The following is a 25,000-nucleotide window of genomic DNA, read 5'->3' as shown; positions in this document are numbered from 1 at the left end:
AAACCGTGTCTCTAAGGGAAACAAAATACAGACGCCGAAACAGAAAAGCAGATGGAAAGAAAAAGAAAAAAAAAAAAGAAAAAAAAGGAAAAAAAAAAAGCTCTTGAATGGGACAGACATGCTGTATCCCGTCACCCTCATGTTCCCTCAGAAACATCCGGTGGATTCCATCACATCAGCACTTCCTGTCAGGGGGGGAGGGGAACACAGGAAGGGGAGGGACTCCCACACGGGGGCTTGTCACCCAGCAGCCAATCAGAAGCCTCGGGCTCGGGTTACAAAGCCAATCAGAGCTGCTGTGCCCTGATGCAAGGCCCCTCACACACACACACACACACACACAAACTACCCTGCGTTCCTCTGACAAGTGAACGAGTGACAACTCAATACATGAGGTTAAATAACCACATAACTAACGGCAGTACAGCTGAACAAGAGATTTTTGAGTGATAAACAGCAATAATATGATGTTATGTTGTTGTTTAACCTCATGTATCGAGTTAAATATATTAGGTTGATTGAACTCTTAAATTAAGTTATAACAAATGTAAAAAAAAATGTTTTAATTAATTAAAATAAGCTAAATTATTTTTTTGAGTGTGATATACAATTTAAAATAAGCTAAAGTAACATGATTTTTTAACATTTCGTTACAACTTAATTTAATTGTGTTCAGTTCAGTTCAGTTCAAACTAATATATTTAACTCAATACAATCACATAACATATTATAGCTGTATATTTGTCTCTTGTTCAATTTAATTAATTAAAATAAGCTTAAGTAACATGATTAACATTTTGTTACAACTTAGTATAATTGTGTTCAATCAGCCTAATATATTTAACTCAATACATGAGGTTAAACAAACACATAATATCATATTATAGCTGTTTATCACTGCCATTTTTATCTTGAGCAAACTTTAGTCTTGGACTATGAGTCTTTTAAACATGCATGTTCCTTTCTATATAGATTTTAATTTGGTGGTTGTAGCCGATTTATTTATTATCAGAATAGGTGTTTGTGTGATTTTACTGTTTGTAAGTGTTATGAGTTGTGGATGCTTGTGTCATCCCTTCAGGGAAATTCAAGAATTCAATCAATCAATATGGACATTCTTACACTCATAGCTGGACGATTACAAAATACTTTCAAAATAAAACAAGCACAGACACAATACAAGTAAACATTGTGACCTCATTTTTAGCCCCTGCTGAGGAGGGGGCGTGTCTACGGCTGATTGACAGCTCTCGAACATGTAGCTCCTCCCCCTCATCAGTGACGCCTGATTGATGTAAAGCAACCAATGACGGTTCGTTTTGTTCAGCATCATGTTTAGCGGCGTGAAAATGTGAAGTCGCCAGGCTGGAGTGCAACTAATTAATTTAAGAGCATTTACTGCAACAATTTACTGCGAGCTTCACATACTTGTGGAAATCCAGTGTTTAGTTGATTCTAATTAGCGTTCATTGTCACAATAACAATCGATATCAAATCAGAATCGAATCAAGAGCTTGTCAAGTCTTTTTTGAGCACTCAACACACACACACACACTCTGGTCAAAGTAGTTCATAAGTAGTTGCTGATGGTATTTTCTTGTTAAACACAAACATACAACAGACAAAAAATAAGGCAAAAGAGTTTAAGAAGAAACGAATTTGTTGTGCGGCGGTAAATGATCAAATATACAACAACAGAGCTCGTTTGTAGTTTTCGCATAGTTCAGGCTACGTTTACACAACAACCATGTACTAAAAACGGGGAAAAAAATTCCCTTGTGTTTTTCGCGTTTAGACGACAACGCTGTTAAAACGATCCTCGATCACGCGGATCCGTGAAAACGATTGAAAACGTTGAATTCTGCAGTCAGGCCAGTAGATGGCGATGTCACGATGCAAAGAAACACTACAGACTGAACATATGCATTATCGTATCGCATACCGAATTTCGCTTTATTTAATGAGTTATTGCATATCGCAATATCGTGCGATGAAACTTCCTCCATCCCGTAAAACCAATGCAATTTATTTTTGTTCTATAATATTTATTCTTTTTAATTTTGTATTTTGAGATCATTTTATTGAATTTATTAATATTTATGCAATATTTATGGTCTATTTTTGCCATTGAAATTAATAAAAAAAAATATATAAATATATGTGTTTTTTATTTTTTATTTATGCAGTATTTTAGTTTAATATAGAGTCTAGGCTTTCAAAAAAAATGTTTGAAGCAGATTAGCACCATCTGGTGAGAGTATGGAGAGAAAGCGTAGAACCAAGGTGTAACCACTAGATGGCATCTACAGTTCTCTATGGAGAGGCATGTGAATTCCCCAGCTGTTTATGGACACATTTACTTTTTTTTTTTTTGTACAGAATTTGTAACAAAAAATGCAATTTATTCAATTCTAACACTTTTTGTAAAATTTTTTTTTTTTTTTTTTTTTTATTGGTGTTTATGTGTATAAAAGTGTGTGTGTGTGTATGTGTGTGTGTGTGGGTGGGTGTGTCTTTTTTGTACTCTTGATGTTGTAGAGTGTCACCCCTTTACAGCGGTGTACTACATTTGTAGATTGTACACACAAAAATTCGGAGAAATTTTTTTTTTTGTCAATTTCCCATTAATTTCCTATGGGTCGGTCACTATTTGCCCTATTTGCACTTTTTTTTTTACGACCACTTAGCATGCCCGGATCATGACCTAAATTTTTTTTTGTATTCACATACCTAATGCCATAAAAGTCACCAAGTTTCATAACATTCCGATGAAGCTGTGATTTTTAGAAATTCAAAACAGAAAATGTTTCGGTCAGAAATGACCGAGGACCGTCTGAGGGTTAACCAAATAAAATCCCACTACACTAACAGCAATTCCATTAAACTAGTAAATGTGCACCTAATGAGAGTTATAAACATCTGATAGCATTAACAGCCAGTCTAATGACGCTCAGCTTTGTGTTCCGTCGCCCCTGGAAACGACTAATCACTCACACTATTAAAGTTTACTTCCTGAAGCTCCAGTGTAACACAGACGGGCTCATGTGGGACCCATTACCCTCCTGTAGAAACACAGATAGTCCAGGACCCGCTGGAGAAACTCTGAACTCCACGCAATCACAGGGTAATTAGTGCGGGAATGCTAAACTCGTCGCTAAACGCTTTTGTCTCGCTGAGCAGTGTCACGTGGAGGCCTCGTGGTGTCTGGGTGGTCCTGATCGTCCGTTCCGATCCTGAGCGCATGCATCAACACACACACGTATGCATGCAACACACACGTATGCGTCAACACAAATGCATGCAGCAACACACACACACACGCATCAACACACACGTATGCATGCAACACACACGTATGCATGCAACACACACACACACACACACACACGCATCACACACGTATGCGTCAACACAAATGCATGCAGCAACACACACACACACACACACACACACACACATGCATCAACACACACACGTATGCATGCAACACACACGTGCAACACACAAGAATGCATGCAACACACACATGCACACATCACACACACAAGAATGCATGCAACACACACATGCACACATCACACACACGTATGCATGCAACACAGACGTATACATGCAACACACACGTATGCATGCAACAAACATTTATGCATGCAACATAAATGCATGCAGCAACACGCACACGACACACACATATGCATCAACACACACACACGTATGCATGCAACACACACGTGCAACACACAAGAATGCATGCAACACACACATGCACACATCACACACACACCTATGCATGCAACACACACGTATGCGTCAACACAAATGCATCCAGCAACACACACATGCATCAACACACACACACACACACACACACATATGCATGCAACACACACACGTATGCATGCATGCAACACACACACGAATGCATGCATGCAACACACACACGCACACATCACAGATGTGCAACACACAAGAATGCATGCAACCACATGCACGCATCCCACACACACGTAGGCGTCAACACACATGCATGTATGCAAATGACGCACGCATCTCACACACACAAAAAAGCAAGAGATTAAGGTTTAAGGTAAGTTTAAGTTCATCGGAATGGTACGAAACTTGGTAAAGGTTTTGGCACTTGCTGTGTGAACACAAATGAGCGCATTAGAAATGAATGAGAGACGAATTTCCTCTAGTGGAAGCGTTCATTTTCATTTTCATTTTCTGAGATATCAACTCAACGCGTTTAGATTTATGGCTTTTATTTTCTCACAGTTTTAGAGTAAGACGTGATTTTGAAGATGTACATTTCATATACAAATTTAAAATAGTATTTTTGTGCATTTTTCATAACAAAACACATAAAATTCTGTAACTTTTTTTAACTTCACTTCTTAAAACGTTTCACTTCAGCAATAATCTGCCAAGAGTCGTCTTTGAACAGAGATCAATCTTCAGTCTGTCGCTCTAAAGCGTTCAAGATTTACCACAGTTTAAGTTGGACATTTAATGTTCAGTTCTATGCTCAAAAAGTGAATAAATGGATTATAAACACAGCGTAAATATAATTTGGTATAAAAGAAAAATCCCCATAAAATACAGCATTAAATAAAAAGACATTATCAAACTAAAATATAGTACATTCATTTCACTGACCACATTTTTGTATTTCTGAGCGACTCGTGAAGAGCACATCTGACTTCAACACCTGCAACTCCTCCAACAAAGAATCTCAGTTATGAGAACCCGTTATTCCCTCGCGTCACGATTGTTTTGCACATGCTCTTTTTTTTTTCATTATAAAAAAATAATTGGTCATTATTAATATGCATCTACACTCGCTGCATAATTATGACCCTAAGGTTACCAGAACTGCCAAGTAACTGTGTAAAAATAAGGTCTGATTAGATAATGCATTAAATAACACTGAGCACAGGATCTATTTATCTTTGTTAACTTTTAGTTCATATCAGCTCAGGTTATTAAATATTCACAGACACAACTTTTAATTTTAATAATGCATTAACAAAGGTTGAAATTAAGATTAATAAATGCTTTAGAAGTGTTTTCCATTGTTAGTTAGTTAATAATACCTTATTGTAAAGTGTTACCATTTAAAGAATGTAATAAAACTTATAAATTAGTTCAATTGAATTAAGACTAAGCCAACTGAATTATTTTAAGCTAATTCTCATTTATTTGTTATGGCCAATAACTGATGTGATGATCAATATAATAATTCAATACTATTTGTAACCTTCCATAGAAAAGAACTTTAAGTTTAAACTGAATAAAAAAAAATTGAAAAAAAAAATTGAAAAAAAAAAATAATAATATAAAAAAAATTATAATAATAAAAATAAAAAAAATAAATAAAATAATAATAATAAAAATAAAATAAAAAAATAATAATAATTAAATAAATAAATAAAATAATAATAATATTAATAGTATATGCGTTTAATTAAAACATGCTAATATTAGTCGATACCGATATGGACAATTCGTGTCAGGTAAAGTGTATTTAAATGTTTAAAATAACATGTATAATGCTCTATAGATCGTCATATCCATCGTGGGAAAAGTTAATGACAGTAATTTCACCTTTTACACAAACTCGCATGTTTATCACGAGGTTGAAAGCAGTTAAGTTATTCATTCGTGACACTTCCATAACACTTCCCATAACGGAGATCTAATAGAGAGATCTAATCTAACACACATTTTAAACATCTTTTACTGCACCAATTTTAAGAGCCTTATATTTCCTATTTGAGCAAATGCAGATAAATTAGTGCAAAGCAAATCGCAACTGGTTGTAGCAAAAGCGCGCTGTGATTGGTCAGCGCAAAATAGCTGTTATCTGATTGGCTTAAGTGGACGGTGGGCGGAGTCAAACTATTCGTGGAATTGTCGCTAAAAGAGTTTGAGTAATGTTGTATAAGTAGCACAATTTCTCTTTTGTTTGTTATAGTTTTGTTCTTGTCATCTGGCACTGTTTTAGTTTATTTTCTTTTTGTATTTTTACTTTGAATGATTATGTCTCTTTGTATTGTTCTGGTTCGTGGCATTAATAAACAAAAATAAAGCGTTTCAATATTCACAAACGCACGCAGTGAACGCCAGTTGTAGTTGAGTTGTATTTGAGCCATAAAACACTTTCTTTTGTTCTTTTTTGTTGTTGTTGCAAATCTCATTTTATTTATTTGTGAATTTTGCTGATTGTGTGAATTATTTTGTGAATTTCAATCTATTTATTTGGAATAATGCGACACTTCTCACACACAATAACCCCAAAACTGGAAAAGTCTCGTGCGCGAGGGTGTGTGAGTGAGTGTATGTATATATGTGTGTGTGTGTGTGTGTGTGTGTGTGTGTGTGTGTGTGTGTGTGTGTGTGTGTGTGTGTGTGTGTGTCGCAGGTTCACGGCACAAAACCACAGTTGACCCACGTGCCGTTTAAAGCTCACGGCTGTTCTTACCACACCGTGTTTTAAAACTATAAAGATTTCCAAAGAGCAAAGGCTATGCTACGATACAAAACAAACACAACACACGCCAAATAGGGCAAAGTTTATCTAATATCATTAGCAGGAAAAAACTGCGTCACACAGACTCATCCCACTGCACTATTTTCTTTTAAACACAAACTAAACACTCTTTTATGCAGGTTTTCAACACTACTATAGACTACAGATCTGCTCAACATTGCACCAGTTCCCAGTGAAACACAAAACGCAAATGCAACACATTGCAATATGACACTGTAAGTACCACAATTACAAAAGAACAAGTTGTCTTGGCGGAAAACACTGCAAACATCTGAAGTCTGCTCGTATTTCTCATCATTTGTGCGTCTGAGCCCGAGGCAAGTGTCTGATCCCATCTCACGTGGGATAAAAGAGCAAAACTAACGAATAAAGTGAAAGAAGAGCTTTCAATAACACTCGTAATGCCACGAACAATCACTCTAATAATAGACGGATTTGTCCTGCAAGCCATGAGTTACTCTTCTTTATATAGCGGATGGAAATTAATTATGATTTCAATTGTAATATCGAATTTCAAAGATATTGTATATCAATGAGATGTTGTTTTCAAAACACACACACCTCTACAATTGTACAACGCTTCAAGAAACCGCAAAAAATGATCTCGAAGGAAGTTTGAACTGCATAAACAAAAATATGCACCTCATAATTTTTTTTAAAAATGCAACTCCTCATCCATTTCTGCATTAATAATGGTTTATTTTATACTCAGTGTTTTGTTCTGGAAATAAAGACAGATGTTCAGATGTGTAAAAGCAAGATAAATACTAAACTCTACAAATTGTTAATTCGTTAAAACTTTCACTTCTCCTTTTCTGTAAATTATACGAGGTCAACATTCACAATCCAGCCCAAACCAGACAGTTCAGGGCAAACCCCCGTTACCTGCTGTGAGAAGAGCATCAGGGCAGAAGAACAGCAGTAAACTGACACATATCAGGAATTAAAGCTGCTGAGAAACAGTGAAACAGAGAAAGAGTCTGTACCTGATGTGGCATCACCGTTTACTCTCGGTTCACGCGCGCCAGCTTCACATTTAGATTTACCTATTAAAACACACACACACACATATACGAAAGTGTGATACAGTATCGTGTTTTCCCCCAAAATATGATGTATCTGTGGTCATGCTGTTTTGTGTGTCGCACATACAAACACACATACACACAGACAGACACACAAACATACACTCACGCGCGTGCGCGTGCATACACGCTCTGCATGGCCACATATTCGCATTAAAACAACTGACCAGTAGCCATCCAACAGTTTTCCCAAGTACAAACACCATGATATATCATTAAAGTATATTTTACCAGAACTAATCAGACTCGTTTATGTAATCATCCACTGAATCCAATAGCAGGCCTTGGTTAAAACTCGCGTTTAGTCCCACCGATCGCTTTTTCTTTCTCCAGATAAACCAGCAATAAACGGTCAGCAGCTTTACTTAGCCCCGCCCTCCGCCTACATATCTATAGACCCAGAGCGCCAATCACAGGCGTCCGTTGACATACCCTCTCCGCCGATTGGGCGGAACGCCTGACAGCTGGATTCTGATTGGCCGAATGGCGCGCCACTGACTGCGCGATGGGTAACGCCCCCTGACCTATAGGGGTGTGTCCTGACGTCACGGCTCAGCCGCTAAGAGGTAAACAATCTGTGCCCACAGTGTTTCTGTGTTTAAAAAGTTAAAAATATCAAAAGTAGGTCATTCATGTTAAAAATGCAGACCTGTGGAGTTAGGACACAAGGAACACGATGGCATATTTGGGTAAATATGACTTGATATGGTCATTTAGTATTCTGTATTTTATGATGTATATCATTAGATTGGCAGCGATATAAACTGATATTGTTGAACATTCAACAACAACAACAGTGTGATTATAGCAATATAATAAGGGGATGATGTAAAAATGTGTATTTTATTGAAATGTATGGCTTAATTTGTTAAGATTACCTTTTCAATCAATATGACTATATGATTATGTATATTATTATGTCATTTACATTTATATATATATATATTTAAATATATATATATATATATATATATACACATGTATGTAGCATAAAGTATGAATATATATACATATACATATATATATTTAAAATGTGTGTGTAGTATACAGTCATGTTGGTAATTTAGTTACATGGTACTATATATCAAAGTACAGCCTAATATTACTGTGATATTAAAGTTCATATTTATAAACTCATACAGCTCCTCTGTGATTATATTTAGCTGGAAGACATTATTCGGACACAAAAAATCCTTAAAGGAATGTCCTACTAATCCAGTGGGATCATGTGTGATTCCTTGGGAAATTCCCATCAGGATCCTATAGGATTAGGCCCTAATTATGCTCCACATTGAAGGCAGAATCGAGTGTGTACTATGAGGATATTGTGTAGGTTCAGTTTTTCACGTGAACCCTGAACTCTAACTCTGCAGCCCAACTGATTCTATATGTTCTGTTCACTGTATGTAGATGTACAGAGAGAGACGTGCGTGTGTGTGTGAGAGAGAGGGAAAGAGAGAGTGTGTGTGTGTGTGTGTGTGTGTGTGTGTGTGTGAGAAGGAAAGAGAGAGAGAGTGTGTGTGTGTGTGTGTGTGTGAGAGAGAGAGAGAGAGAGGGGGAGAGAGTGTGTGAGGGAGAGAGAGAGAGTGAGTGAGTGTGTGTGTGTGTGTGTGTGTGTGAGAGAGAGAGAGAGAATGTGTGTGTCTGTGTGTGTGTGTTTGTGTGTGAGAGGAAGAGAGAGAGAGTGTGTGTGTGTGTGTGTGTGTGTGTGTGTGTGTGAGAGGAAGAGAGAGAGTGTGTGTGTGTGTGTGTGTGTGTGTGTGTGTGTGTGTGTGTGTCTGTTCACGGTATAGATGTACAGGGAAAGATGTGTGTGTGTGTGTGTGTGTGTGTGTGTGTGTGTGTGTGTGTGTGTGTGTGTGTGTGTGTGTGTGTGTGTGTGTGTGTGTGTGTGTGTGTGTGTGTAACAATAGTCACGTTGGCACACAGCTGAAAGCTGAACCGAGGGTCTGTTAAACTTCTGACCTTCTTTATGTTCCTCGGCCTCGTTTTCCTCTGCGTTTCTTTTGTGTGTTTCTCCGGAGATGTGGTTTTAACATTGTTGCTCCCGCCGGGGCCACATCCGGTGTTTAGGGTGTGTGTGTGTGACCTGGAACGGTGTCTGATGTTGAAATGTCTATACGTTACGTGTGTTTGCTATAGTCTGCAGAGATCGGTCTGGCTGAAGCTGCTGTTCTTGAAGAGGAAAGTGATTCATATACAGTATAAAGTTAATAAAGTAATTATCCATGGCGTTTAGTTGATGTACACTCCGGTCAAAAGTTTGGAATAATTACTAATTACAATTTACTCTTCTGCTCACCAAGGCTGCGCTTATTTGACAAATTACAGTACAATTAAGAAATATTATTAGAATGTGAATCATCTGTTTTCTATGTGAATATACAGTAAAGTGTAATTTATTCCTGTGATCAAAGCTGAATGTTCAGCATCATTACTCCAGTCTTCAGTGTCACATGATCCTTCACAAATCACTCTAATATGAGGATTTGATGCTCAAGAAACATTTATGATTATTATCAATGTTGAAAACAGATCATTTTTTTGTGGAAACTGTAATTAAACTGTCATTAAACAGTTTGGGGTAAATAGAGTTTTTTTGTTTTTTTTTAGAAAAGAAAGAAAAAAATTAAGGGGGGGGGGGGGAAATTATAATCTTGCATCACAATAAGTGTATTGTGATTGTCAAAACATTTGAGTAACTAAACTGAATTTTATTAGGTTTAGTGACAACATGTTACAATGTTAATATGGTACAATTTCTGGTAAGCAACGTTTTTTTATTATTACTGCTTGACACAAATTTCACGGTTTCAATTCAGTTTAATTCTTGTGATTTGATTTAATATTGACTCATTTGGATAAATAATAGGGTTTTAGGGTTATTATTTAAGGTTAAAAATAACTCAAATTAAATATAATGCGTTTTTTATTATAATAACAACTATATTTAATGATATAAATAAATAAAAATATAATAAATATGTAATATAGTACACATATTTCGCAAAATTCTCTCTATAGCTCTTTTTTTCTAGCCAACTAAAGTGCTAGCCTATATTAGCCTATGGTGATTAAATGGCTTTCCTGAGGTAAATGTTGTGTGACATAATTGTTCTCCAGCGGTTTTCCGCGGTTGAAAAACACTGATTGATCGATATTATGTATGAGGAAATAACATTTCGGTTTACAAGTTGTACTGTTTTTTTTTTTTCAACATTGTTCATTCGTGTTTATTTACTATTATTACATGGCTTGGTTGAATTCTAATGTAGAATGCGGTGTGTTATTTTCTTGATATCAGCCGCTGCTAAGTATAACACACACACCGTTGCCATGAAAAACATAGCGTTGCTATGGACGCAGGATTCTAACCGTAGAGACAGAACGGACTATTTTCTTTAGCGGAAGCAATACAATCGTTTTTAAATCAATAAACTCCTTTTTTAAATCAATATTTTGTGTCAAATTATTGATTTATTTGGTAGGTAGCCATGTAATAAGCGGGATATTGTAGAGCGAGACGGTTGTTATAGTGAATACAACCCCTTCAGGCTGATTCAAGATCCCTCCGCCTCGCTCTACATTATCCATTACTTAGCTAACTCGGTTCACGTGCCGCTAGCGATCTGTCACGCCAAAACGGTATTTATTGTTTGAATTTCGTAATAAAATTGACAGAATCTGAGAGCTGAGATTTTCTTTATATCATAAGTAACCTGCTCTGTCTAGTCTGTCGGTGTCCGTGTCCTCTTTGCTTCGCGATTTTTCTGTGCGTGAGAAAATGGATGTGGCGTGAGAGTTGGCAGCTCTGCTTCTATTCATCAAGGCAACATTAAATTGATCAAAGTGACAGTAAAAACATTTATAATGTTAGAAAAGATTATATTTCAAATAAATGCTGTTCTTGTGAACATCAAAGAATCCTGAAAAAATGAAATCTATCAGTTTCCACAAGTTATAACATTGATAATAATCATAAATGTTTCTTGATCATCATATTAGAGTGATTTCTGAAGGATCATGTGACACTGAAGACTGGAGTAATGATGCTGAACATTCAGCTTTGATCACAGGAATAAATTACACTTTACTATATATTCACACAGAAAACAGCTGATTTACATTGTAATAATATTTCATAATTGTACTGTATTTTTGATCAAATAAACACAGCCTTGGTGAGAATAAGAGATTTCATTCAAAAACAAAATATCCTGAATTATCCCAAACTTTTGACAGGTTCTTTAAATACTTATGCTTTTTTTTTTTTTGTTCAAACATCCCAAAAAGCCTCGCGCCCTTTAAAGTGATAGTTCATCCAAAACTGAACAATTCAGTGGTTTCCTCATCATCACATCGACTTCAAACCATAAAACGAAAGTCATATTCACCTGTCTGTCTGTTTTCTGACTCTATTAATGCACACATATGAAAGTGTGCATATGATTCAAAATAATTGCATTAGTTTGCATGGACGAGCGAGCTTCGGTGTGTGTGTGTGTGTGTATCTAGGCCATCTTGTCAGCTTTGTGTCTGCGGATCAGGATTGAGGGGGGAAGGGCTGGAGTATTTCCCGGGTCAAAGGTCAAGTCCGATCGGTGGGAAAGCGAGGCACGTTTGTGCACATACAGGCATATTTCAGAGAATTCAAACGGGATATTGAAACTAAATGCTCTTTCTGTGGAAGTTCTACTGAAAACATTTCTCATGTGTTTTGGTCCTGCCAAGATACACAGTGTTTCTGGAAAGATGTTAAGAGATTCATTGCTAATAATCTTTTAAATACTTTTAAATTCTTTTATCCTATAAACATGTGATAATTAGGTCATTGCTCAAAAGATGCTTTATTTTTGTGTCAATTTCATATTCACAAATGGCAAAGCGAATTTTTCGAGATTAAAATATGCATAGATGTGATGTCAATCTAAAAACAACAAAGCAATTAAAACAACTGCAATATGCTCCTCATTTAACATTTTCATATGAAAAGCATCTATTTATGTGTATTTAACAATATATAGATACGTACCCTTTTTTGTCCCTTTTCTTTCTTCTTATGTAATATCTATTGTGTTGTTAAGCATGTGATGTGTTCTTCAGATGTAATATTAAAGTTACACTTGTACATGCTCTTTGCTGGAAATAAAGGCGTGTTTCAGAGCTCTCAGCGTTTGCTTGTCCTCTGAGTGTTTTTAGATCAGCTCTTTCTTCGAACACGATGAGCGAAGGAGAGTCTGGCTTCACAGGAGGAGATCTGTGTGCGACTGCAACGTTTCTGCTGGAAAAACAAACACACAGTGTGTGTGAGTCAGGAGAACCAGAAGAGAAGAGCTTTCACTGGGATCTGCTCGAGGTTTCAGAAATAACGTGTAGTCACTCAGACATATGATAACAACAGATCAGCAACTGACACGTTGAGTTATACATGGATTTTAAAGCAGAAAGACTGGAGTACGTTTTTTTTTTTTACCGTTAAATAAATCTAAAACAATGAAAAAACCTTGAAAATAATATATATACACACACACACACACACACACACACACACACACACACAGTAGTCAACATTTGAAGTGGATCAAAAAGACTTAATCAAAGTTGTCCGAAGACGAGAACGGTTATTGATAAAAATTCATGTATAACTTTGATGAAAGGTTTTGATCCACTTCAAATGTTCACATATATATATATATATATATATATATATATATATATATATATATATATATATATATATCTATCTTAACTTATAAAAAGTACATTTATTTTATTTCAGAAACAGAATCTTATGTAACATTATAAATGATTTGATCACAGGAATAAATTACATTTTAAAATATATTCATATAGAAAAGAGTTGTTTAAAATTGTAATAGTATTTCACTATTTTTACTGTATTTTGATCGAATAAATGCAGTCTTGGTGAGCAGAAGAGACTCTTTCAAAAACATTATGAATTCGTAAAATTAAAAAAATCGTAAAATTAAAATTTTAGGTTGAAGTAGGCTACAACCCTTAAACCAGGGGTCTCCAACCTTTTTTCATTTGAGAGCTACTTTTTAAAAATGAAAGTGGCCGAGAGCTACTCATGTAATGCAATACTTAAATCTCTTAAATAATGTCTCATAACTCTAATATTAACAACTATCCAAACAGTTTTTGACCTAAAATAGTTATTGTAGGCCTATATGTGTCACCCTTAATTGTCAGAGATAAAAAAATATTATTAATTATTGTTGATTTTATAGTGTATCATAACTAGAGATGAAATGGTATGAAAATGTAATTTCATGACTATAGTGACCAAAATGTTCATGGTTATCACAGAATCCTGTTCAAAAAGTACTAATACTACACAATAAAATCAATTCACCTCAATTCACATCAAGTTTTATGTCGAAACCCAGCAAATAACAAATAAACTTAGCATCAATATGCACTTTTTGTTTACATAAACATTAAAATAATAACATTAAAAATGATGGCCAAATTTGAAAGGAGTGTCTTGTAACAAGTACTAACATGTACAAGTTCAAATAAAGTTTTGACAAAAAAAAAAAAAGAATGAGTCAAAAAAGATAAATTACTGACATTTACAATGCACATTAGCTTATCTTTTACTATTAATAGTCAAATTCGGTCAGATTTTCCCGTGGCGTCTGTCGTTGCTATGCAACCAAGCACTGCGCTCTCCACAACGACAAAGTTTTAATAGCTAATGGATTTCCACCACCAAAAAAACGCTTGTTGTAGCTCTGCTACTAGATTTATTTACGGAGAAGAAAAACACCCGTAGTGTTTGGGTGCACCCCCGTCCTTCATGCTGACTCGCTGCGCCTGGAAAAAATGAGCGCGTCGCTTCAGTTATTTGAAATAACGAACTTGAGCGCGCAAAAGACGCGATATGTGAACGGCCTTGGCGAGCTACCTCCAATCAGGCCACGAGCTACTGGCAGCTCGCGAGCGACGTGTTGGAGACCCCTGCCTTAAACCAATAATAGTAAAGATGCTAAAATAACAAGGAGCATTAAAAATTGTAGGAGTGTTCGAGAGAAGCCTTGAATTCAAAGTTTATGCATAAAAAAACTAAAATAATGACTTTATTCAACTATTCATTTTCTTCAGAACGTAGGCTCACTATTGGCCAGCATCACACACATGACCAGCATCGGACAATAGTGAGCCTAACGTTACGTTATGACGAAAATGAATAGTTGAATAAGTCGTTATTTTATTTTATTTTTGTGTACAAAAAGTATTCTCATCGCTTGATAAACTTAAGGTTGAGCCACTGTAGTCACTTGGACTATTTTGAGCACTGTCTAACTTTTTCTGGATGGCAGATATCGATTACCTAGCAGCCTATGGAGGAGTGAGACAGCTCTCAGATTTAATCAAAAATATCTTCATTTGATGAACGAAAGTCTTACGGGGTTGGAACAACATGAGGGAGAGTAATTACTGACAGAATTTTCATTTTTGGGTGAACTATCCCTTTAAATGTCGTTTAAAAATTTGATGAGAAAAATATCACACGCTGATGGAAACATGCACTGAAGTTAAGAAGAGATCGTTTTGTTCTTACCTTTATAGTCGAAAAGTCCATTTATAAACGTGGCGATGGGGACTTCTTCTTCTTTCTGTTTCTGTATAAAATGGCGGGTTGCATACATAGACTGTAAAAAATTGCATACTATAAAGTACGTAAGTATACGAGAACGTGCGCAGCAGCTTTTAAACAGATCGCGCGCTGCGCTCGTCCAATCAGTGATACTGACACGCTAATACGCAAATAAAGACTAACGTGTTATCACGTGCTGAAATGTCCTACTCCCCACGTCTGAAGTGACGATCACGATCTCATCGCATGCAGGTGTTTTGTGGTCGGAATGAACAGGAATCACGGAGGACATTAGGTTTATTATTGCCTATGTTAAAATCTTATTAAAGCCAAAATAATATTTAGCATCTCATTCATTGACAACCACTGATAGTCGTCCGCCTACTGATGATTTTCGCTGTGTACAATCAAAACGCTTCAAATGATTATTCATAAATAATAAAATAAGACAAGGCGATGTAACAGCGAACGTGGGTATCAAAATTATCCCCGAATTTTCCATTGGTAAACAGGACTTAAGTGGGCGTTCATGTCCAATTTGTAACTGAAAACTCGTATTTACTCATATTTACTCGTATTTACTTATAGACAGGATTAACTGTTAACCCTGAGTAAATTATGAGCTGTGTAAAATGTGGTTTACCCGTGATTTTTTTTAATGAGTTTTTATGAGGCAGGCATTAACTATTTCTAGTGTCAAACCCCTATTTAATGAAACTGAAATTTTGAAGTAGAAAATCAATAGTATTTTCTTGTACACTAATAATTTTTTTTTTACAATGGAATGCATAATTTCTAATGGGCCTATGTATTCTATGTATTCTAATTCTCCTAAAAATCCTTAAAGGGATACTTCACCTCTGGAAAGATGAATGTGTATTTAAATTAGGTCATTTATGTAGAAGAATGTAATGTGAAATTATTTTTGAATTTGGAGCTTTCTAGACTGAGAAAAGCCAGAAAATGTATTTTTGTCTTATGTGGATGAAAGACAACAACTCCCAGAATGCACTTGCTTCGCTGCCCTAGGAGGCCACTCCCAAGCCACGCCTACCAGTAAGAGTCAAGCGTGCTGCACAAGCCCTGAAAAGTGAAGCCAAAACGTCTCGATCGCCCCCCGGTGACTGGTCCTAGTATAGGTCATAAGCCCCGCCTCCCTGTGTTATTCAACGGGACGCGAGACCAACTAAACAATTAAATTACACTTCAAATATCTTTTTGCCAAAGGTGGTTTCTTTCATTTGCTGTCGTTTTTATCACGCTGATGTAAGTTCAAGCGTCTGTTTCAAAAATAAGTTGGTTTTTAGTTAGTTACGTGATGCGGTGGTGTAACGTCATGATTGACAGCTGTGATTGACAGGTTCTCCGAGCGAAGTAGTCACTGAAGCACCAACGGACATTTTTTTCGGGATCTTCGGAGGACTGAGGAGATTGTATTTACTTTATTTTAACAAACCTCTTGTCGTACTGCAATCAATTTTTTAAAAAAGTGTGCAGAATGCACTTTCCCTGCGAGAGTGAGGGTGGAGCTCTGGTGGAGCGTTGATCTCGCGGCTTTACTTCCTGCTCACTACTGCGCAGGTCTGGTCCCGAAATCGCTACTGCGCAGACTCAAGTTCCAATATGTCAGCGCCATATCGGGACTCTGGCGGCTTCAGTTCTCACCAATGGAAGAGAGCGAAGGGGCGTCGTCCATCTTTTTTTACAGTCTATGGTAAGAGTGCGCAGTTAAACAACAAGACTAGGCTACTAGTGAGTCTCCGTGACGACTCGAGTCTGCCCGGGATTTCGAGATCGGCCAAAATGTTTTCAGTTGGGATTCGGCTTTTGCGCTCTACAGTCGCCATTCATTATGTTTACTGTGGCGAGCAGGACGAGGCTGAGGGGCGAGGGAGAACGGCGCGAGGCCGGTGGAGTGATTAATTGGCCATTTTTTTGCATTTTTTAACATAATCGCCATCGGCCAATATCCAAGTATATGAAGCCGATTATTAGGCGGGCGCATCTGTGGGCAGCCTAGTGTTGTTGTTGTTGTGGAGCATGTGTTCAACGGGCGCGGGTGCGATCGAAAAGTTGTGTGTGTTTAAAGACGCAAAGTGTTTACTTATATTTGTGTGCGTGTGTGTGAGGCGCGGATGTGATCGAACAGTGGAAACATAAAAACATACTCCATCATTTTGTTTATACAAGACATCATTCAAACTGCAAAGTGTTCAAGTTACTGTTAATTAAAATTTTAATGAAAACAAATATATTAATCTGAAATGTAGCAAATTAATTTTCAATTCATTCAGGTACAATTACCAAACATATCTCAAGGTCTTTTGTACAAGTGCACATTGGTCAAGTGTTCAATAAATGTTTTTGTTGAGAAATCTTGTCTATCTTAAAGGTCCCATGACATGCTATTTTTTGTAGGCTTTAATATAGGCCTTAGTGGTCCCTAGTACTGTATCTGAAATCTCTTCTCAAAAATCCAGTCTCGGTGTAGAATTATAGCCACTACAAGCCAGTCCCAGAATGAGCTTCCTTCAGACAGGCCGTTTCGGTGTCTGTAGCTTTAAATACTAATAAGGAGGAGAAAGGCGGCGCAAGGTGGAGGGTGGGTGTGGCCTTGACCATCTGCGGCAACGGTAGACCATGCATGTTTACATTGGATATATTGCAATGGCACGGAGACACGCAGTCGTTCAAGCATTTCAGTTTGACCCAGAATCTGATCCGGATGGAGAAGCAACAACTCAGCGGTTCCAGCAGGACATTTCCGAATGGTTAGTTTAAAATATTTTGTCTGGATAGGGTACTTTATTCGGATGGTTTACAGTTATTATCATGTAGCTAACGCTAACCTACTGTTGCCTTTTCATGAGAGATCTGTAACATCTGTAATTTATCTTATTACAATTACATCATCAAGCTCTGCGATCTTGAAATGCGGATATCGCGCGCGCCGTATAACCAACAGGAAAACGGTTATCCAAATAACAAAGAAGTGTACAACACTCGCGTTACAGTGTGTGTATTCACACACATAAACTGCATGGCTGCATAGCTAATGTGACAGCCACATTCTACGTGTAACAGTCTAGGCAAACATAAACAGTAAAGCAACACACTTATATATCATTAGTTGACTTACTGTTCCGAGGTGTGTAGCTGAGCCAAAGAGAGTGATCCAGACTTTAGTTTCAGACGTTCAGCAAGCCCAGCTCTGTATTAACCCTTCGGTGTTCATTTGTACATCCAATTATTGAGCAATTGTTATGCTTCGCTCGCTCAAAAGCCATGATATCTCTCGTGGACAAACTAAAATCGCGCACGCGCGTTCCTACGTTAATTCCTTCCTAGCTCATTTTCTCATGGGCGGAAATATTCTCTGGGCGGGCAAAGCAGAGACAGGGGAGGTAACATTCCTCCTTATAACGTCACAAGGAGGAGATTCAAGATCAGCGCGATTGAGCTTCCATTTTCTCAAAGGCAGAGAAAGATAGCAAAAGCTCGATTTACACCGATTGAAATTTCTAGAAACTTGGGGACCATATACAGGCTAGGGGAACTCATATTAATGTTAAAAAACCTCAGAAAGTGAAAATTTCATGTCATGGGACCTTTAAGTAATTATTTGTGTTAAATTTTATCTTTCAAATAGAGGTTAAAAACAAGCACATAATCGGGCAAATATCGGCCAAAATAAATCGGCAGCATTTATCCTGGATTTCAAAAGATCGGCATCGGCCTGAAAAAACCCATGTCGGTCGACCTCTAGCTTCCAAAGAAAGATGGCTGACACTATGTGTACATTCTGTGAGAGAGATCCCCCTATGGGCGGGTTGAAAACATGCGGGACAGCGCCTCCTACTGGCTGTAGTCTCTATCCCCTGGCCAGAAAATCCTCCGATGACGTAAAATGACGATTTTTGCGTCATTGGAGGATTTTTTCCAGACAAAAAAAAATACATAAATCTCTTGTCTCAGGGGGATATGAGGGTGGAAAGCACGGTAAATCGAAAATACTACAGGTTTTCTACTAATACAAAGCTTAATGCTAAATCCTGAAGTATCCCTTTAACAGATAAAGAAGACACAAATGAGTCAACCACTCACATCTTCCTCATCAGAACATGTAGTTGTTTATTTCTGTGCATTTATGCTAATTGTGTTTACGTGTACGTGGTGTGAGTGTTTTAATGTCTGGCGTGATTTCCTGCAGAACACTGTTATCTTTAAATGTTCTCGATGTACCGTCCTCGCTCTTCTTCCCTCATAAACAGGTCAATATCAGCTCTGCCTGACCGGCCATCTTCATTAATAATCAAGAGGATCCGTGGACATCGAGGCAGGGGGTCGAAGCATCCGTTATTCATGCGCTTTATATGATCATCATCGTCTTCAGACAACCAAGCTATATTGCATCTTAAAGGCTCAAGTTAGTGGTGGAAAGGATCACAACATTCACGGTTCGGATCATACGGTTTTTCAGCCACGGATCAGATCAGATCATTTTTCGGATCAACAAAACAAATATATATGTATATATTGGGGGGGGGGGGGACTTAGTAATTTATTATTCTGATTCTTCCATACTACATCAAAAACTACTAGCCTAACTGATAAAGTTCACACATTATTAAAAGTGAACAGTCAGTAATCAAATAAGAACAAATACACAAATTACACAAGCAGAGATGAATACTAAATCACACATTTACACAAGTCTAACAGTAGTTTTCAGGTCCAGAAATTAATAATTAAGCCTAAATGTAAAATAACACTATTTGTTCACTGTACTAATTAAATTAGTTTTATCTTTGTTAACGCTGTATGTTGTTGTTTTATTAACATTAATGACACAGACAACAGCAGGAATATTAGGCTGCCGTCACTTTAAGAGCGAATGCACTGACACACATCCGGTTTCTTTCTCAACTGTTCACTTCTGACAGAACCGAGAGAAGACTTGCCGAGACATAATGTTGTGTTTATGTGTCCGTACAAGGGCAAGGAAACGCGAAAGAGGAATCTCTCTCTCTCTCTCTCTCTCTCTCTCCACAGATAACGTGCGAGTCACGATTTTTGCTTCTTCTTTCACATTTTTTAAACTGTTTGAATGTGTAAATTGGCAAGACAAAACACGTCTAAATGATAAACTTTCAGTCTATGATGGTTAAAGGTACCGTATGTAGGATTGTGGCCAAAACTGGTACTGCAATCACTTTAAAAATACTGTAGAGCCGTGTATCCCCTCCCCCTCCCCCCTGACTCGAGGTTGCCAGATAAGCTGCAGGATTCAGCAGAAACGTAGGCTGCTTCAATGAGCTTCCAATGGCCATACGACGAGACGTACACAGTAAGTTTTTTTTTTCTGTTAATTGTGTTTATGCTTTATGAGAGATATTTTGATGAGTAATTACTTATTTAAAAAATGTACTAATTGTTGAGGTGCTGGGGCCATAATAGCTGAAGAGATAAGCGTTTTTGATTTGATATTTAATTTGATTTGATTTCTTTATTTTGAACATATAAATACAATTACAATTCAAAAAAAATCTGAGGAAAAAAAAGGATAATAGTAAAAAAAAAAAAACATATAGACTTAAACAACAAAATAATACTTCCTTATTTTTCAATACGAAAAAAAAACCTTGATTTACAAGTGCTAAAGTTTTTGTCATATTATAGGCTAAAAACAGAATAAACATTTGCCACAGAAATTATAACACGGGACAAATTCAATATCACCAATGGCTATCACAGGGTTGTTTTCAGTCCCATCAGAAAATATTGTTAGAGTAACTAAATTACATTAGCAATGGTCATACAGGTCAACTTGCAGCATGTGTAACTTAGTCCACGATATACGTGAAAAACGAATGACGAATAATTTTTTCTGAGGTAAAGTTAGGCTTGTCTCAATTACGTTTCAAATTGCCATAATGGTCGTGCTAATGTTTTCATCAGCGTCTCAGCATAATGACAGAGAAACGGGCTCCTATAATGCATTGCAAATGCATACATCCATGTGAGCTAACGTTACGTTGCTTGAACATGCATAACTTTGTTCGACTGTCATGAATATATGAAATGTCCATTGACATCCAGTACAAGTTAGCCAAGCATAGATGAATCTTACCTGTCTAGGAGAAAATTAGCAACGTTGGCGTCGGTGTTCAAATTCTTCTCCGTTTTCAGCCGCCTCCATCTTTCAAAAGCATCTCCTATACAAATTCTGGTTTTATTTCGGACTTTGTCACAACGAATTTCTGAATTATAACAAGGTCTTTTTGATTTAGTAACGTTAGACATTTTTATCCGACTAGAGTTAGGGTAGGTTAGGTTAGAGCAAAGCTGGCAACCCGGATCCCGAAGCACTACTGACTTCGTGATTGGTAGATGGGTGGAGGGAGGCACTCAGGCCAAAACACAAGATGACAACATCAACATCAGTTGAGGGCTGCAAGTCCACTTTTTAAATGACAATATCCTAGCCATACTACTGTTGTCAGTGATATAAGTATTTGAAATGAACATGATTTCTTAATGTCTAGTGACACATCAGGGCAATTTTATGATTAATTGAAATAGATTTCTTACATACAGCTCCTTTAAATTTAGCAGTTAATCCGTGAATCACATGCGTGCCGAACCGTGGGCCAGCCGGTCCGTACGGATCACGATCAAATGTGATTCGTTGCACCCCTAGCTCAAGTGAACATTTAAAACTCCAGAGGGACCAGAGTTAATTATTTATGCAATCTTTTGTAAATATTATAAACAATATAACATACATGCTTGAAGAAAGAACGCATAAGAAAATAACGCATGGCACTCAGAGATCATTCAGAGGTCACAGACAATGAGACACGAGGAGTTGAAAAGCATTAAAAATATCTAAATAAAGCTCACACTTTAACTTTAAGTGAATCCCATCGGGTAATCACACTTACCTGATCAAAGACTGTATTCAGAGGTCAAATTCTGGAGGATTCCTAGAAAATTAGCTTCATTCTAGCTGATTATGAGTCTAAAGATGGAGGAAGAAGAAGAGAAATGCATGATATATGAGATGAAATAAGACTAAATGTTTTATAAAGCTGTAAAAAACTATTTTAAAGTCCCCCTGTAGTCAATGATTTTATCCCTTAAAACTCATATTTGATCACCAAAATTACATATTTAAATGTTTTTTCCTTAAAATGTCTTGAGTGTAACTCGACACCCTTGCCTCATTTAGTATGCGCGCTTCTATGAATATGCAAATGAGCCCCGCCTCCACTCACTCAGCTCAGAGATCCACTGGTTGACGATCACAATCACACGTTGATCTGATTGGTTACAAGGTAGTTTGTGACGTCAGAAACACCAGTGATTTTAAAGCGTGTTTTTGAGACTGTCTTTGGTTCACTGCAGTTTTAAGGAGGAAATACTCAGCAATGCTGTCGACTTATGAATTTACACATGGTTTGTCTTAAAGCAGATTAAAAACACCACATAGACACATAAACTACATTAAAACCTTGATTTTCACCAAACCTTCAGATAAGTCTGTCTGTGTTTGGACCTTTTAGGGCAGTGTTTGGCATGAAGTCCTGTCATTTTCTAAGTTTAGCTCTGGCAGAAGCGACTGATTCCTCAGTCCTGGCGATTCGGCTCTTTAATGTTTTTTTCATGTGTGTAAGTGAATACAGAACAAGAGAGAGACATAAAATCCTCCTTTATTGACCGCAGGGTTTTCAGACGGTTACTTTCAAGCTATTTTAAGCCATGCTAAGCTATTTATTTTTATTTTTTTTTAAAGAAAAACCATTTAAATATGTAATTTTGGTGATCAAAGATGAGTTTTAAGAGATAAAATGATTGACTGCAGGCCAGGGGGACTTTAAAGCGTTATGATGCAACAGGACTCTATTAATAAATGAGGTTTGTGAAGACAGGAGGGTTTCTCTCTCTCTAGCGGTGAGGTTTCCCGACTCGAAGACGAGTCAATGTTTGACCACACTGGGCTATTTGTGTCTCAAGCAACTCCGAGGCATCAGACTTTGTCCTGTCAGTTGTTTAATGTGTGTGTGTGTTTGCAGGGACTCTTGTGTAACTCCAGACGTAGATTAACCCTGCAGTCAACCATACGTCTGTTTGCTGAAGACCCTTTTTAATGCCGTTCTCGGGAAACTGCTGTATCGGCAAGATTTGATTACAGACATTAATCAAAAATGTAACATTTATAAATATTTTCATGGATTTTTAGCTTTCATGCGTTGAACAAAAAACATGCCCAGTCTACATTTCACTCGAAACAAAAGATAATTAAATAATAATGTCACAATGCAAATAAAAGTTAAAGGGGTGGTATAATGCCCTTTTGACAAGATGTAAAATAAGTCTCTGATGTCCCCAGAGTGTGTGTGTGAAGTTTCAGCTCAAAATACCCCACAGATATTTTTATATAGCCTATCATGTTAAAGTTGTCACTTTTTGAGGTTGAGCAAAAACACACCATTTTGTGTGTCTGTCCCTTTAAATGCAAATGAGCTGCTGCTCCCGGCACAGGAGGCGGAGCTTCAACAGCCCGTGTCCTTTTACCTCACACACACACACACACTGAAAATTTCAAAAACTTTTAGCCTTTTATGTTCAAAGCGGAGTCAGACAATGATGGAGAGACTGAATGGTTAGTTGATGAGTTTATGAAGCTGATGTGTAGTTATCTTCTAGTCATTGATTAGCATATTCTGTCTTGATAATCTACAAATCGTGTTCAGGGGGCGGGGTTTATGTAAATTATAGTGCTAGTGATGTCACTAACCCGGGAGGAATGTCGTATAGTCTCTACCAGCCGTTTATTGTCGTAACTTTGCAGATGTTGTTTATGCTCAAACAGCAACATTACACACTAACTAAAGTTAGAAAAGTCCAATCATAATCAAACACCGCTTTAATGCATTTACAGTTTTTTTTCAACTGCTTACACACAAAATCGTCACTTGTCACACAATTTCGGGAAACCTGACACTCAAACACCAGAATCACACACCAAATCTGCAACACCGTACACTATTTATCGGCCTTCGACTCGGTTTGCAATTTCATAAAACACTTTTTGCATACCACAACACAAACTTCTCTGCATCACACAGCTAACAGGAAGTATCTTGATTTCCTTTTTTCAAACTCAACCTATCAAAATACCACACTAATGATGCATCTCAATTCGCCTACTTATAATACACCCTAAAATATGTACTCTTGTTGTGAAGAAAAAGTGCATACTTTTGAGTGTGTAGCAGAGGAGGAGTCGAGCTTTGGGAGAAACCATCACGTCATACAACAGTTGCTCTCTGTCAATCATCCTGTCACTGTAAACTGACCTGTCAATCATCCTGTCACTGTAAACTGACCTGTCAATCATCTTGTCAAAGATAAAATCCTCCACATTTAATTTAATTTCCTATCGATACGGAGAGAAATGCAGAGTCACGTTGATCTGCAGTCGCGAGTCCTTCATGCAGAGACACTCAGTCCGGCTATGAGGAACACACTGCTAGCCAGAATAACCTTGAATTTGGTTGCATGTCGTTTTTACCCAAATTAACTTGCGAGACGTATGATATTCCATCATGTAACAGTGATTACAAGGTGTTTGGTTTCATTTCTTCACTCATTTCATTTCTTTATCTAATTGATGACTAGTCTATTCTTGTGCTCTGGTTTAGATGTCTATTACATTTTCACTGTCAGCCCAAATTT

At 37.2% G+C, this 25,000-nt stretch overlaps 1 protein-coding gene and 1 long non-coding RNA gene across 3 annotated transcripts in view; both read right to left on the bottom strand.

The window, feature by feature from the left end:
- Positions 1 to 7,992, bottom strand: part of vdra (vitamin D receptor a) — a 74,164-nt gene extending 66,172 nt beyond the window's left edge. The window contains exons 1-2 of one of the 2 annotated variants that reach the window (XM_081387110.1): positions 7,867 to 7,992; positions 7,537 to 7,596 (exon numbers count right to left, since the gene is read on the bottom strand). The gene's annotated coding sequence lies outside the window, so the exon portion shown is untranslated. The remainder of the gene's footprint in view (positions 1 to 7,536; positions 7,597 to 7,866) is intronic. The other variant, XM_081387111.1, reaches the window with a different exon arrangement.
- A 4,468-nt stretch (positions 7,993 to 12,460) lies between these two features.
- LOC308702828 overlaps positions 12,461 to 25,000 on the bottom strand; it is a 20,330-nt gene continuing 7,790 nt past the window's right edge. Inside the window, exons 2-3 of the long non-coding RNA XR_014031654.1 lie at positions 22,204 to 22,280; positions 12,461 to 12,916 (exon numbers count right to left, since the gene is read on the bottom strand). This is a non-coding gene — a long non-coding RNA (uncharacterized lncRNA). The remainder of the gene's footprint in view (positions 12,917 to 22,203; positions 22,281 to 25,000) is intronic.

This window comes from Scardinius erythrophthalmus (assembly GCF_964197995.2).
Source record: "Scardinius erythrophthalmus genome assembly, chromosome: 15".
NCBI classification, from domain to species: Eukaryota; Metazoa; Chordata; class Actinopteri; order Cypriniformes; family Leuciscidae; genus Scardinius; species Scardinius erythrophthalmus.
Note: the sequence above shows the minus strand (reverse complement) of the source record. Positions and strands in the feature narration are given on the sequence as shown.